Source organism: Aquarana catesbeiana, linkage group LG08 (assembly GCF_042186555.1).
Source record: "Aquarana catesbeiana isolate 2022-GZ linkage group LG08, ASM4218655v1, whole genome shotgun sequence".
Taxonomy (NCBI): Eukaryota; Metazoa; Chordata; class Amphibia; order Anura; family Ranidae; genus Aquarana; species Aquarana catesbeiana.
In genome coordinates, this window is record NC_133331.1 from 304763108 (window position 1) to 304779630 (window position 16523).

General features: G+C 45.5%; 1 protein-coding gene and 1 pseudogene across 6 annotated transcripts in view; one reads left to right on the forward strand and one right to left on the reverse strand.

Moving 5' to 3' along the window:
* LOC141105050 (uncharacterized) overlaps nt 1–16523 on the reverse strand; it is a 126092-nt gene that overhangs the window by 65128 nt on the left and 44441 nt on the right. The gene's annotated exons all lie outside the window — the stretch shown is intronic.
* On the forward strand, nt 7183–7315 carry LOC141106949 (U2 spliceosomal RNA; annotated as a pseudogene).

A 16523-nucleotide genomic window follows, 5' to 3' on the forward strand; every position in this document is an offset into this window, starting at 1 on the left:
CCCAGAGAGCCTCCTCCTTACATCAGAGTCCCCAGAGAGCCTCCCCCTTGCATCAGGGTCCCCAGAGAGCCTCCCCTCCCCTTGGGGACCCCTGCAGAGTCTCGGGGCTATGGACCCCAGATTCGGGGCTACAGCCCCAAAAGCCCCCCCCCCTAGCGACGCCACTGGTCAAGTTTATTAAACCCATATATGGGATACAAATTTCACTTATGGAATACTATCATGATTCCCACAATTAAACTGAGCTTCGCCCGGCACACAAAGCCGCCCCGGCTATGTGTGAGGACACAGTCATTTTCCAGCTATGACTGTTCCCCATATTGCGACCCCAGCGGACATGCGCATGTCCGCTGGGGAAGCCTGCTGGTGGAGTAGGCGTGGCCCCGCTCTGACGTATGTGCGTGCTTGCGCATGCGCGTCTTGGATGGGGCGGCACACACTCAACCCGGGGGGGGGGGGGGGGGGCACACCTGGTGAATCCCTGCCTCCTCTCCCTCCCATACCATCAGCTGTTGCAATTAGCGGCGACGGCTAATTGGTAGGGAGAGGTTTTTATACTGGCACTGTGTTAGCACGTCGGATGTCTATCACACGTTGCTGTATGACACCGGTCTGTGCTGCCAGATATCTGTTCACTCTTGGAATATATAGGTAAGACATTTCTTTTTGTTTTGACCACTACTATTTCAGTTGTGTGCTATGTATAACCTCAACGCCAATACGAAAACGCTGTTCTAATCCAAAGAGAATCACCATCCTACTTTAGGCAATTTGAATGAATTGATAATACCATTAGAAATCTTTTACTATGGCTCAGCGTTTTTTCACTTCCTGGTATTTAGAAACAAATTTCAAAGAACAAACTTACCTTGTCCAAAAGCTTATAGTAACATGGTAAATACGCGAACGCATCTGAGATGTCTTTATTAACCGCTTCAATACCGGGCATTTTCACCCCCTTCCTTCCCAGACCAATTTTTAGTTTTCTACACTGTCGCACTTTAAACAACAATTGCGCGGCCGTGCGACGTTGTACCCAAACAAAATTGACGTCCTTTTTTCCCCACAAATAGAGCTTTCTTTTGGTGGTATTTGATCGCCTCTGCGGTTTTTATTTTCTGAACTATAAACAAAAGAAGAGCGACAATTTTGAAAAAAAAAACAATATTTTTTACTTTTTGCTATAATAAATATCCCAATTTAAAAAAAAAAAAACAAATTTTTTCCTCAGTTTCGGCCGATACGTATTCTTCTACATATATTTGGTAAAAAAAAAATCACAATAAGCGTATATTGATTGGATTGCGCAAAAGTTATAGCGTCTACAAAATACGGGATAGATTTATGGCATTTTTAAAAAAAAGTATTTATTTATTTTTTTTACTAGTAATAGCGGCGATCTGCGATTTTTTTTTCATGACTGCGACATTATGGCGGACACATTTGACACATTTTTGGGACCATTCACATTTATACAGCGATCAATGCTATAAAATTGCATTGATTACTGTATAAATGTGACAGGCAGGGAAGGGGTTAACCACTAGGGGGACACAAGGGGTTCATTATGTTTCCTAAGGGAGTGATTCTAACTGTAGAGGGAGGGGACGCACAAGGGGAGGAGACCTATCGGTGTTCCTCTGTACTGGGAACACAGATCGGTCTCCTCTCACCTGACAGGATGAGGATCTGTGTATTTACCCACACAGATCCACGGTCCTGCTCAGTTAACGGGCAATCGCGGGTACCCGGCGGCAATCGCGGCCGCCGGGCACACGCACTGGGTTCCGAGCAATGTCGCGCGCCCCCTAGACGGCCGGGAATCCCAGGACGTCATATGACAGCCACCCAGGATGGGAGATCCCATCTGTGGCCGTCATTTAAATATGGCCCAGTAATGAAGGGGTTAAAAACTATCAATCAACTTAATAAGTGATTTATTTATTTGTCACTATTATAGTTACCACCTACATACTAACAACACCAGTCGCTGGGCCGATAAACAATCCTCAGGTACGATTTATCGCTTGCACACAAAACCACCTTCGTTAAAGTGGAGTTCCACCCACTTTTACAACTCTTCAGCATCCGTCACTAAACTGTGCACTGTAAACGAATTGGATATTTTTATATTTTTTTTCTCAGTACCTACTGTATATCTGCTGTATTCATTTTTCACTTCCTCCTCCCTGGCCGCGGCCCATCGCATCATTTCCTGTTTGCAATGCCTTCTGGGAAGGGGCGGCAACTTCCTCTGACACTGCCGTTGCTATGGAAACCTGACCTGAAACCTATTACACTGCTTGTGCTGCACTGAGCATGTGCGAGATCTGCAAGGATGAGATCCAGGAAGAAATACAGGCTGGCTTCAGATGCCCACACTTAAGATGGCCACGGCCTGCTGGAAGTTTATAAAATAACAAACTACTGCTATAAACTAACAAAATAGACCTTAGTTTACAGACTAACTTTACTAGAATACATTAAGCTTTTGTATTATAGGGGTATTTTTATTTAAAAAGTATAATTTCGGCCGGAACACCACTTTAAAATAAATAAAAGTAGTGTTTTTAATTTTTAAGAAAACATGATACATTTTTTTCTATTATGTTTTTTTGCAGGACTTGCCTCTCGGCCTCAGTGTATCCTCAGAAATACCTTATTACTACGCCCCCTGCTGGCCTTCCTTTCTCTCTTTTTTTTTTGGAAGGCCGAGGGAGGATTTAACCCCCCTCCCCCCATTATATTGTTTGAACAAATTCTGTATTTAATTTCTCACCTGAGTATGGATATAACATCATTTTCCAATAACATTCAAATTGAAAACCAGTACCTTCTTTTGGAACCAAGAATCTTTATGGTAGACAGACCGTGTCCCTGCTGTTGTTTTTAATTAGAGTCATATGGAATGCTAAGTCAACAGTATACTACAACAACGTAAGTGTAAGGATTATGGAGACAAAATTAAAATCGTTACACCTATATATATGCTTGAATATTGATATTTGTTTTTGTTTTGTTTTTTCTATATACCTTTTTAGAATAGAAATGCCTTTTGCTCACACCCACCCTTGAGGAAGGAGGTACATATACTCCGAAACGCATCGGGTGCAAGAGTATTCCTCAATCGTGTACATACATTGATGTAAAAATGTCTGTCATGCATTCCATGTAACCTCTGTTACACCATTGCTGTGTTTTTAATGTTGAAATTGAATAAATTGCATTTGTATTAATATACTTTTAACTCTTTTTACGTGCCTCAAAAGTCCACCATTAGGGGGTTCTTTTCATTGTTCAACTTCACTACTGGATGTGGCACAAAGAAACACAGTAAGCTGCCGTTCTACAATAAAAATTTTTCATAGAGATAGGGTTAGGATAGTCATCGTCTTCTAATGCCGCGTACACACGAGCGGACTTTTCGACCGGACAATTAGACCGCGTGTGGGCTTTATCGGACCTGCAGCTGACTTTTTCGGTCGAAAATCTGACGGACTTTAGATTTGGAACATGTTTCAAATCTTTCCGATGGACTCGAGTCCGCTCGTCTGTATGCTAGTCTGATGGACGAAAACCGACGCTAGGGCAGCTATTGGCTACTAAAAATAATAATAAAGTGTGGCGCTAATAAATTGCTAAGCAAGTAGTAGTGATCTCTGTGAAAGAGTATTTAAGACTTAGAGTGTATACCCATAGAGTGAATGTTAAAACATCCCAAAGGATATATAGAGGTAAATAATAACAGTGAATGCTTAGGTATGTGAAGGAGTGAACGCTTAATAACAAGCAATGGGTTAATTAAGGAACAATTGTGCATAAGATACCATATTCAAAAAAATATACAATAATAATACAAAGTGTCCCAGTATATTGAGTGTGTAGCTCAATAGAAAAGTATTGTCCGTTTGTGCAAACACTGAGAGAAAAGACATCCAAAGCCCTAAGGAGGGTAAACATATAAAAATATTGGAAGTCTGTTATTGGGAAGATGCGGTACTTCGAGTAAATCCCACAGCCATCTGGGTGTAGGCCATCTTCATATGCAGTGATTTAAGGGCTGTTTTAAAAATCCTTAAATGCAGGTGGGTTCCTCACTCATATAGATGGTTTCAACATAGAGAGAGAAAGACAAAAGGATGCCCTTACCAGATAAGGTGGACTCACAGGCCCTTGGCGGTGAGTCAAACGAGCTTGTACCGTCAAGCGGTATGGGGTGGCGATCTGTGAGAAGATTTTGTGTGGAATCTCGTCAGAAGTCCTCAGATGATGTACCAATTTGGGATCAGGAACCTCCAAGGATCGGCTTCGGTCGCCGGTTGATCGTTTCCTCAATGGTCCATCCCATGAGCGGGTGAACAAGGAAAAGAAGAAAACTTCCAGTTTTCTTCTTTTCCTTGTTCACTCGCTCATCATCACGTACGAACCCGTTGGACTTTGGTGTGATCGTGTGTAGGCAAGTCCGTTTGTTCGGAAAGTCTGTCGAAAGTCCGTCGGATAGACCGTCGGACCAGTCCGCTCGAAAAGTCCGCTACGAGGCATTACTCTTCAAAAGACTAGGAAAACCATTCTCTGTCCTGCAATTGTCTGAAGTAAAATTACGTTGGATTTAACTTCAGTGTCTTCTGGAAGAGTAGGAATGGGCCAAACCCCACCTTGTTCGGTTCGCAGCAGAACAGGGGAAATGTACTAACCCGAACAGCAAACCCCATTGAGGTCTATGGGAGCCGAACAGGAAAAATCGAAAGTGCCCATCAAATGGGGATGCCGGGATCTGGGGGCCCCCTTGTTAAAGAGGGCTTCCATATTCCAATATGCCCCCCGCCCGCAGACCCCAACAACCACAGACCATGGTCAACATAGGGACACTTACATGCAGCCCCTTCCATAAAGCACCCACCCCCTCATGTTGAGGGCATGTGGCCTGGCATGGTTCGGGGGTGTGGGCACTTGCTGGCCCCCCTTTCCTGACCTCCCAGGCTGCCCAGATAAGGGTCTGGTATGGATTTTGGGGGGACCCCACACCATTTTTTTATGAATTTTGGCGTGGGGTTCCCTTTCAATCCATGCCAAACCTGAAGGGCCTGGTATGGACTGGAGGGGGACCCCACACCATTTTTATGTGTTTATTTTTTTTACTGGCACTTTTTTTTATTGTTCAGCTGTCAGCGGGGAAACTTATTGACAGCTGATGACTTATCGGTTGTTAAGGACGCGGCGGACGGCTTTCCAGCCCCGCTCCTTAACCACCAGCTTACACTGCGCGCTGATTGGGCAAAGCTTTGCCCAATCAGGGCACAGAATGCAGCTCTCAGTGCATTGCAGGGTGTTCGTCGGGGCGAACACCCAGTGAACACCCTGCAAATTCGGGTGTTCGGCGAATGGCCAAACAGGCAAATGTTCGGCTCGAACTCTTGATCGAGCCAAACTGTTCGCCCATCGCTATTGAAGAGTTAGGTTGCCTGTGGATGGTGCTAAGCCAGCAGGTGACCATACTGTCTGGACAGACTGGGTCTAAGGAGGTACATCAATGCATGAAGCAGCATTTCAAACAAAACAGGTGGGGATTGACTGAAATCACTACCTAAACATGGCCACTGGGCATATTTGGGCATTGATCTCCCCACTATCCCACCCCTTTTTATGAAGCTGATGACAGCTCAGAGAGCTGTCATTCTGCTAGTGGTACTATTATGTACTATGTACCCTATACTCATTTATGTGGGGTGGGGGTGGTAGCTGAGGAACCCCTTATTGTTAAAGGGGGCTTCAAAGATCCAATAAGTCCCCCCGCTCACAGACCCCTATGACCACCAGCCAGGGTTGTGGAAAAGAGGCCCTTGTCCACATCAACATGGAGACAAGGTGTTGTGATGGGGGGGGGTCCACAATGGCAAGGCACCCCACCATGTTAATAGCATGAAGATAATATGGTTCAGGAGGGGGTGGGCGTGCACTATGAACACTGAGTTGTATATGGTAAGCTCCTGATCACTATGGTAAGCTCCTGATCACTACAGTCTATGTGCTGGGCTGTATATGACATGTTCCTGACCACTACACTCTGCACCTTGGGCTGTATATGTGTAACGAGACCCATTGTAATTGTAATGTTCAAGTTTCATCCAGTACGACGATGGGTAATAGTTAGGTAAGAAGTTCCTTTCTTCTACCACAAGATGGAGTTCAGCCACTCAGCCACTGATTCACTTTCAGCCAAAGCACAGAATTGTGGGACATGTAGTCAAGTCAGCAGGAATACCATTATGAGACTACAAGATCCAGCACACCTGAAAGCAGGGAGAGAGAGACTTCTGAGTGTGCGGTTGGATGATTCTGCTAGAGAGAGCGGGAGGATTGAAGGACAGCTGCACTCGCCGGGCCATACTGGACCCCGCAACTGGGTGTATGTGTATACTCAAGTCCTGCACTGAGGCCTACTGTTAAAGCTGCTCGGGGAACCGGAGCGCACAGACAGTTCAGCTGAGCCATATCGCTATCATCACAAGCTCAAATCACAGCGGCACAGAGACCACTGGAGCCACTAATCCTGGGGAGAATCGCCTGGGAACCTTACCATCCACAAAGGGGGGCCCCTAGAGCGCTGCAAGCAAGCTTGATCTGAGTCACTGGGACTTTAGTGAGTGGACACTCTTCAAATGTTTCCTTTTTTCCTGCTATAACATACTCTCAGACTCAATGTCAGAATGCAGGAAGATCTTTGATACTCTTCCTTTAAAACATTAACTCTCAATTGTTCAATTCAGTATCAATACAAGCGTTTCACAGCTCATAGACCCTCTATAGCCTTCATCATAGAGAGAGGGATAATTCTTAGCTGGCTGCTTTCAGTTCAGTGCTTTATAGACTGACTCTCTGCTTGTAATTCTGTTCTACAAAGTGCACCAACGTCTTTGAGGGTTCCAACGTGGCCGGCCAAAGAGTCAAACAAAGACAGTAGGAGAACCTTCTGCTATAAACTGTGTTTTGTAGTTGCATCAGTATCTTTGTTTATTTACATGCAAACAAGAGGCCAAAGCCTAGCCCCCCACATTACGTGACCTTGGGTGACCTAGCCATAACTCTATTGCTACTAGATCATGGTTGTCTTTAGCTGCTCACCTGGTAGGGAAGGTTACAGTTAAAGCTGACAATTGTTTGTATTTAGAGTATTACCCTTATCTCGCTTCTTGGCCTTTTGGCTAAGATCGAGTGTAGTATCTGTTCTTATCAGTTTCCAGGAGGTGGCGCTTGCTTCCGTCCCTGATCTATGGGGAAATAGAGACGGGATTGCGGTTGCTATGCAAAACCTGCTGGAGTGAAGGTAACCCAGAGCGGTTTGTAGCCGAAAGGGAAGCCTTCTGATGGGGATGGAGAACCATGGGGTCTGATCCAGAGGGTCGGGACCCTGGCCTTCTGGCCTGGATTGGGGCAGCTCTAGCTCCGGACAGTTATTCGGGAGAGAACGCTGGCTCCCCTTTCTCCCACCGGGGGAGCGGCCAGTATTTCCCGAATGTAATTAGGTAGGAGGGACAGAACGACGGTGAGGCCTGATGGTAAAGGGCTCTCACCAAGTTTCCAGATCTCCATGCCTTCCTGCCTGGGGTGGGGGCTGCTGTGGTCTGGGCTGTGGGTCAGGGTTGCTTTGAAAAGCCAGTGGTGAATGTGCCCCTGAAGTGGCAGTTCAGGGGTGCCGTACAGTCATTGTGTTTAGGCACTTGATTTTATGGCACCATGGTCACTTCACCACTACACACGTTTTTCACACCTGCCTCTTGGGCCGAGCCTTTTGGCTAGGACCAGGGGAAATTTTTATTCCTGGCCGGAGGGCTGGCCATTGTATTGCACAATGGTCACTTTCACTCTCCCACCTCCCTATCTCCCCACTCTTTTTTTACCCCTGTTTGTCACTTTTTTGTATTTTTTTGTTTGTAGTGTATACACGTTTGTCACTGTGTGGCGAGTAGGGTGTGGGTCCTTGGGCCTACTCTGAAAGTCTCGGGAAAGGGTGGACATAGGCCTTCTGGCTTTGTTCGCCCTAAGGTCTTTCCCTAGCGGAGGACTCTGAACACCCATTGCACGTTTTTGTGTTTCACTCTTTATGTGTGTGCACTTTTTTTGGCACCGGGTGGAAGTTTTTGAGGTGTGATTTGCACGTCACTGGCTTTTCAATAAAAATTACCCTTATCTTGCATGAGAGATTATAATTGTGCAACTTTCTATATATCTCGCATTGCATTCTTTGGTATGTCAAACATTATCTCTTTCAATATATGTTGACATTGTACCTCAAGGTCTCAGGTTTTCATTCCAGGGTGACCACAAGCTATTTACTAAAGGTTACCCTTCTTTGCCATCCTGTGTGCACTCTGTACACTGGGGTGTGTATGATATACTCCTGACCACTGCACTCTGTACCCTGGGCTGTATATGATATACTCCTGACCACTGCACTCTGTACCCTGGGCTGTATATGATATACTCCTGACCACTGCACTCTGTACCCTGGGCTGTATATGATATACTCCTGACCACTGCCCTCTGTACCCTGGGCTGTATATGATATACTCCTGACCCCTGCACCCTGGGCTGTATATGATATACTCCTGACCACTGCACTCTGTACCCTGGGCTGTATATGATATACTCCTGACCACTACACTCTGTATCCTGGGCTGTATATGATATACTCCTGACCCCTGCACCCTGGGCTGTATATGATATACTCCTGACCACTGCACTCTGTACCCTGGGCTGTATATGATATACTCCTGACCACTACACTCTGTATCCTGGGCTGTATATGATATACTCCTGACCACTGCACTCTGTACCCTGGGCTGTATATGATATACTCCTGACCACTACACTCTGTATCCTGGGCTGTATATGATATACTCCTGACCACTACACTCTGTACCCTGGGCTGTATATGATATACCCCTGACCACTGCACCCTGGGCTGTATATGATATACTCCTGACCACTGCACTCTGTACCCTGGGCTGTATATGATATACTCCTGACCACTACACTCTGTACCCTGGGCTGTATATGATATACTCCTGACTACTGCACTCTGTACCCTGGGCTGTATATGATATACTCCTGACCACTTCACTCTGTACCCTGGGCTGTATATGATATACTCCTGACCACTACACTCTATACCCTGGGCTGTATATGATATACTCCTGACCACTACACTCTGTATCCTGGGCTGTATATGATATACTCCTGACCACTACACTCTGTACCCTGGGCTGTATATGATATACTCCTGACCACTGCACTCCAGATAATTATTCTCAGGTAACTCCAATCTGCTGACCTGTAAAGTCTTTTAAAGCATCACCCATGAACAATGTTTGGATATGGAAGATTGTTATCATTGCACCGACACACACAATATTTTTTGTTCAGTAATTTTTTTTAATTATATTTTTACTTTTAACAAGATTGCATTAAAAAAAAATCAGGAAATAGTAAAGGTAGAAATTCAATTGTTCAGGATAATTACTTGTCTGGAATGTGGAGGCGGAGTCATTATTAATTTGTGTACAATACAATACACAACGTGTTACATTATTATAACAAAGTATTGTAGAAAAGATCATAGCATAGAAAATGGGGGGAAAAGCAGAAAATAAACCCAGATATTAAGGTCACGTTTGTGTACGAGGAACACCTTTACAATTAACGCCATTTTATTCTCCAGGGTCTCTGCTTTAGGAAAATATTTGTTTGGGGGTTTTAACAAAATCTTCAGGCCCAAAATGTGCATTTCCTGACAGACTCCATGGCAGCCTATGTATGGGTTAATCCCGCCTCTCATACCTCATAGGACCCCACCCCCATAAATCTTTGCTTTTTGTCAGAGACCATGTTCCTTTTTTGTCCTTCCCTAGGACCAAGGTACAGTCTTACCTTACGAAGTTCTTGATCCAGTCCTGGTGGTTTGCACATGAATAATGGTGATGGCAGTGTTCTTTCTGGAGTCCAGCTTCCCCAACTATTAGCAGGACGGACACGGGCGATTAAAAGCGATGCCTTGAAGATCTTACTGGTCAGCCATTGGTTGGTAAGTGGCAACATGGCCAAACGTCCCCGCTATTAGGGGGAGGCCCTTCTTAATATGACCCGATCGTGCAGTGAACGATTTCATGCTCCCAGTCCCAGGACGGATCGCGTTTGTGCCACGGTGGTAATGTATGGATTTTTACTTACATGGCAGCTGTTTTTGTTTGTTTCTTTGTCTGCTAGGTCTGCTCCAGTTTCTGGCCATGGCGGCTGGGACGCATCTGCGTTCCAGTCTGTCGCTTCTCATCCTATCTGCGAAGCCTCGATTGAGATCAAGGCTTGGTTCGTGCGTGCGCGGTCGAGGCAAGATCGCAGTGGTCGCGCATGCGTGCGAGCGCCATAGAGCGACGTCGGTCACAGCGCATGTGCACTGTAGACACGATGACGTCACCAAGGGGTGGCAGATTCAAATAGCTGTCAGAAACAGCTATTCCCTGGGTTGTTTTGCAGGCTCAGGCAGCTACTTCCCCGTGCTTGTGTCTCTGCTGTATAAGGTAGAAGGTTATGCTGCTTATTTGTTTAGTGGATTGTTTTTTTCTTTCTGCTTCTCAAACCTGCCTGCTTATCCCTTGATTGTACTGTTTTCAGCTTTTTTGATTCTGCTGCTATGGATGTGTCACCGCCTCCCAGTGGCCAACCCTTATGCCGCAGGTAGGATGGAACTCTTTCCTTCTGCCTGTTTGTTTGGGTTCTAGGTCTGAACCTCAAGTTTTGGCACGCAAAGTTTATAACAAGTCTAGGTCGCAACGCCATCATTCAAGGTCAAGTTCTAGATGTCCTGGATCGTCCTCCAGACACCACAGAGATGGGTCAAAATCTGGATCTAGACACCATTCTTACCGCCATTCCAGCCGCTCTGAGAAAAAAGCTTGCTGGGGATGTAGAGCTCAGGTCCCAGAGGGTAAATCCCTCTGCGAGTTATGCTATTCCCGAGCTGTAAAGGAAAGCGGAGCTGGAGACCAGCAAGTGGAAGCTCTGGTCAGAAAGGTGATTCAAGAATCTCTGAACAAAATCTCTGAACAAGACAGATTCCGACCGTACATTCAATCTTCCTTCTGTTCCAGCTCTAGTCACTGAAGGGGCTGACCCTGAGATTCTGGGTCCCTCTTGACGTAGTCTCTTTTTGAGTGGATCCTTGGATAGTGAGGCAGAGGTGGATGAACCTGGTGCTTGATTTTTCCCTGGTTCCACAGTTGGTCAGAGCGGTTAAAGACGCACTAAGATGGGAAGAGCCAGTAGAAGCACCCTCTAAGCAGAGGAAATACTTCAAGCATCTTAAGAAAGATCGCCCAAACTTCCCCTTCCTGGGTGAACTTGGCGAAATTATTTCAGATGAATGGGGTAAGGTCGAGAGAAAAAACTCCCCAATTTTCAAAATAGCAAAGATGTACCCATTCAAGAGTGATGAGGTAAAGCATCTGGAGTCGGCTCTTCTTCTTGATGCGGCCCTAATGAGGTTGGTGAGACATGTTACACTCCCTCTAGAAGATACCATTTCTTTCAAAGATGGTTTAGAAAGGAAGATTGATACTGATCTGAAGCGCATCTATATCACAGCAGGTATGGCTTGTAAACCAGCCTTGGCTCTTGCAGCATTGTCAAAAGCAATGGAGTCCTGGACGGATGATGTGGGTGCAGCTTTAGGAAGCGTTTCTGAGGAATTGGTCAAGAGCTCACCAATACACGAACTGAGGCTGGCATCAGTCTTCCTGGGGGAAGCATCCCTTGATATTAGCACGTGTCATGCTCTCTTCGGTTACAGCTAAACGCGCCTTGTAGCTGCGCCCGTGGGTTGCGGATCCTGCCTCTAAACAGGCATGGTGTAGAATTCCCTTTGAGGGCTCCTCTCTCTTCGGGAATAAGCTTGACTCTGCCATTACTCGTGCTACTGGAGGTAAATCAGGGTTCTTACCTCCTGCCGTTCTTACCTTACCTGCCGTGAATTTAGAAAGAACTGGAAGAGAAGCCAACCTTCCGGTCAGAAATCCTCAAAGACAGCCCCGTCAGGGGGACGGAATGCTTCCAAGTCCTCTTGATATGGGGCCTGTCCACACGGAGCAAGTTGGGGCTCGTTTACTCCATTTTCAGCACGTCTGGGCAGCCTCAATTCGAGACTACTGGACCGTCAAAACGGTCTCCTCAGGTCATACTTGGGTATTCAGCAGTCCACCCACACACCATTTTGTTCCCACAGTCCTACCGCACTTGGAAGAAAAGAAACAAGTTCTTCTGTCTTATACAGACTCCCTGATGGCTCAAGGCGCCGCAATTCTGGTTCCAACCGAGGAAAAATTTCAAGGGGTTTACTCCCCCCTTTTCATGGTCCTCAAAAAGAATGGCTCCTGGAGGCCAGTCATCGATTTGACAAACCTGAACTCCCTCATCAAGAAGATGAAAACACTGCTAACAATACGTCAGACATTACAACCAGGCTTGTCTCCATAGAACTGAAAGATGCCTATTTTCATGTCCCGATTGCGAGGGAATTTCAGAAGTATCTTCGATTTGCAGTGGACCAAATACATCTTCAATTTACATGTCTCCCGTTCGGGCTAACAACATCGCCTCGGGTATTTTCGAAGCTCTTAATGGCTGTCGTGGCACTAATCAGGGTCAGAGGTAACCGGTTACACCACTAGCTGGACAATCTACTTTTACTTTCCCAAGACAGGGAGCAGCTGTTGATACATTGAGCTCAGGTCATCTCTACTCTGACAGAGTTCGGTTAGCTGTTGAACAAGGAAAAATGCCATCTAGAGCCAACACAATCTCTGATATTCCTCGGAGCCCAATTTGACACGTTGAAGAGCACCATCTCCTTGCCTCCAGAGAAAATTCCGGTGATCCGGGACAGAATTCATCTCGCAATGTCGTCATCTCTTCTCAGAGCCTCACAAGGTCTCAAGATAATCGGCACCATGGTGGCCACAGCCCCCATGGTGAAATGGGCACAATGGAAGATGCGGCCCTTTCAGAAGGGTTTTCTCCAACAGTGAGATCCGGGGTCTCGAGACCATCTTGTCCAGATAACCCCTTCCATGCGGGAGAGCCTCCCCTGGTGGCTGCAGCAGAAAAATCTCCTCAATTGCCATTCCATAGCACCTGTCTCCTGGATCACGGTGACATTGGATGCCAGCAACAGAGGTTGGGGCGCTCTCTGTCTGACAGAGGTAGCCCAAGGCAAATGGGATTTCCCATCCCGAGGTGTAGTCTCGAATGTTCTGGAGCTCCGAGCTGCCTTCCATGCTCTACAAGCTTTTCTCCACTTGACATCAGGAGCCTCAGTTCTCCTAAGGCTGGACAATATGACAGCAGTATATTATATCAAGAAACAGGGGGGCACCCGCAGTCTCTCCTTACTGAAGGAAGTCCAATCATGTCCTGGGCCCAGGCGAACTTGACGAATCTGACACCTGTTTATCTTCCCGGAATTCAAAATGTCCAGGCAGACTTTCTCTCAAGGTTTTCCCTGGACAACAACGAATGGTATCTCCACACCGAGGTATTTAACTGGATTCTGTCTCTGGGAATTTTACCGGAAGTAGACCTGTTTGCCTCCCCGTGCAATTTCAAACTGAAGAAATATTACACGAGATGCTGTTGTCCCCAGGCCTTCGGAGTGGATGCCCTAACGGACCAGTGGAGATTCCGCAGGGCTTATGCTTTTCCCCAAGTTCAGGTCATTCTCCGATTTCTATCGAGGCTCAGGTGGGAAGAAGCCGAAGTAGTGGCAGTTGTTCCGTATTGGCCCAACAGACCATGGTTGCCCCTCCTGATGCAGCTCAGCTACCGGGATCCAGTTTCTCTCCCTTCCAGACCAGATCGACTGTTGCAGGGAACATCTCTTCACCCATGCCCATCCCATCTCCATCTGATGGCTTGGTTTTTGAGAGGGGAAGGCTGGAAGTGCTAGCATATCCAAGTACAGCTATTGCTACTTTACTGAATGCCAGAAGACCAGGTACCAACAAAGTTTACCAAAGAATTTGGTCGAAGTTTGCAGACTATGTTTCCACCACTGACGGTTCCTGTAATGATCTAAAGATACAGGATATTCTGGGCATTTTACAAACAGGCCTGGATCTGTCCTTATCAGAGTTCTTTACAGGTTCAGGTTTCTGCAATCTTTGCCTTCACAGGTGTATCCTGGGCCAGACACCCTCTTACCAGGCAGTTCTTCAGAGGAGCAATAAGGCTCAGACCTCAAAGAAAACCGAGATTTTCCAAGTGGGATCTTCCTTTTGTCCTGGATTTCTTCTCAGGAAAAGAAATACAACAAATGGATCAGTTAGCTATCAAAGAGCTTTCTCTTAAGGCTGTCTTCCTGGTAGCCATGACATCGGCTAAAAGGGTCTCCAAAATTGGTTCTCTAGGATTCAAGGAGCCATTCCTTACTTTCTTCCCTGATAGGGTAGTCTTGATTCCTATGCTTGGACCAAATGCTAAAGTAACATCCATATTCCACGAGAATCAAGAGATTGTTCTTCCAACTTTCCGGACAACTGAAAACTCTAGTATTCATCCTTTAGATATTGGAAAAGTTCTAAAACAATATTTAGAAGCCACAACTTCTTTTCGGCAGTCTGATCATCTGTTCATTTACTACCATGGAAAAAACAAAGGATTGCGTGCTTCTTCCAGAACCATAGCAGCCTGGATTGTTCAGGCCATCCAAGGGGCTTATAAGGCTAAGGGTCTGGCTCCTCCAGAGGCAGTGACCACTCATTATACCAGGAGTGTTTCTACATCGTGGGAAGCCTCCCGTCATGTATCCCCAGAAGTAATCTGTAAAGCGGCCTCATGGTTGTCGATTAACAAATTTATGACACACTATTGCGTAGAGCCGGCTTCTTTGATTTCGGTTAATTTTAGTTTGCATTTCTTATCTGTTGACGGTGCCAATTAAACCTTTTTCTTTAAACCAGCAATTTTCCCACCCGGGTGTGTATGGCTAGTTATTTCCCATACGCAGGCTGCCATGGAGTCTGTCAGGAAAACAGAAAATTTATATCAAATACTTTCCGTAATTTTCCCTTACTGATGGACTCCAAGGCAGCAGGAGTTCCCTCCCATTTGCTGGAGTAGGCTAAGTTACGGAACACGGTCTCTGACTAGAAGCAAAGATTTATGGGAGTGGGGTCCTATAAGGTATGAGAGGCAGGATTAACCCATACATAGGCGGTCATGGAGTCCATCAGGAAATGAAAATTACGGTAAGTATTTGATATAAATTTTCAGTTTTTAACATGTGTGCCAAAAAAAATGGCAAAAACAGCTCCAGCTGTGAAAGGGTTAATGTGAGCTAGATGGAATCACTCTCTTATGGTCACACTCTAAACATTAGAGCTCCCCCTAGCTGCAGCCTGGTAACAACATTGCTAGGAGGTCTATTCATTTAGCTGCTACATACATCCCGTCTTTATATAAATGTTTCCTGACATTTAGGGGTCTATTTATAAAAAATCTGCATAGCAATTCACCAGGTGAAAGTGCATGTACATTCCTTCTCTGTCAATGAGAGTAAAAAAAAATGAATGTTATAAGGCTATTTGCTGTGCTGGGTGAATGGTTTCTATTGATTTAAAAGCAAAATACCACAGTTGGCCGCTAGATGAAGCCAATTCCTGTGATATTTAGCACCATCCAATGGCCACATGTGGTATTTTTCATTATAAATCTTAGGTTGGTGTAATATTGTTGGTTTAATGAACTCATGTTCTCCGATGTCTACTGTAGTGATAAGTGCATGAGTATGATATCCCAGTTATTTGTATGAAGTCGTGCCTGAGTAGCAAACTAAGGGGGTCGGCCTCGTAAAATTAATAGTTGGATGAGTGCGAGAAGCATTTGCCGAGTCGGGACACATTCTGTCTGTAATCTAATAAACACAGTAATTTAATTTGATGGTCAGCGCCATCTAGTGGCCTGATGTGGTAATTTTCCTGGAATACCTTCATCAGGATCAATGGTAATACCGCATTATGGCCACTAGGAGATAACCATAGGAAATCATTGTATGAAATAAAATACGGGTAATATTCGTCACAGCTGGGTGTATGCTGCTCACATTCATTCAATGGATTTTTTTTTTTAAATAGACCTCTAAGGTTTACACCCCAAAATGTACTCAGCCAATGAAAGGTAAGGACTCCATTTTTATTTTTATTCTGTTATCAATGGCCGACACGGTACAACACTTCATCCATGTTTGGTGATCTCTGATCTCCTTATCAACTGTTTCTTCCATGATGAAGATCAGCCATGGAGTATATCTGAGGTGTATATCAGGGTGTGCTTCTTCCCCACATGTCCAGCAACATTCATATAGAAGACATTTCCCACACTCAAGGCACTAATACACCTCGAGGGTTGTGTGGGACCCCTGATGTACAGGAAGACAAGACTTCAGTGAGGAACAATTCCCTCACTCAGGACAGGAATAT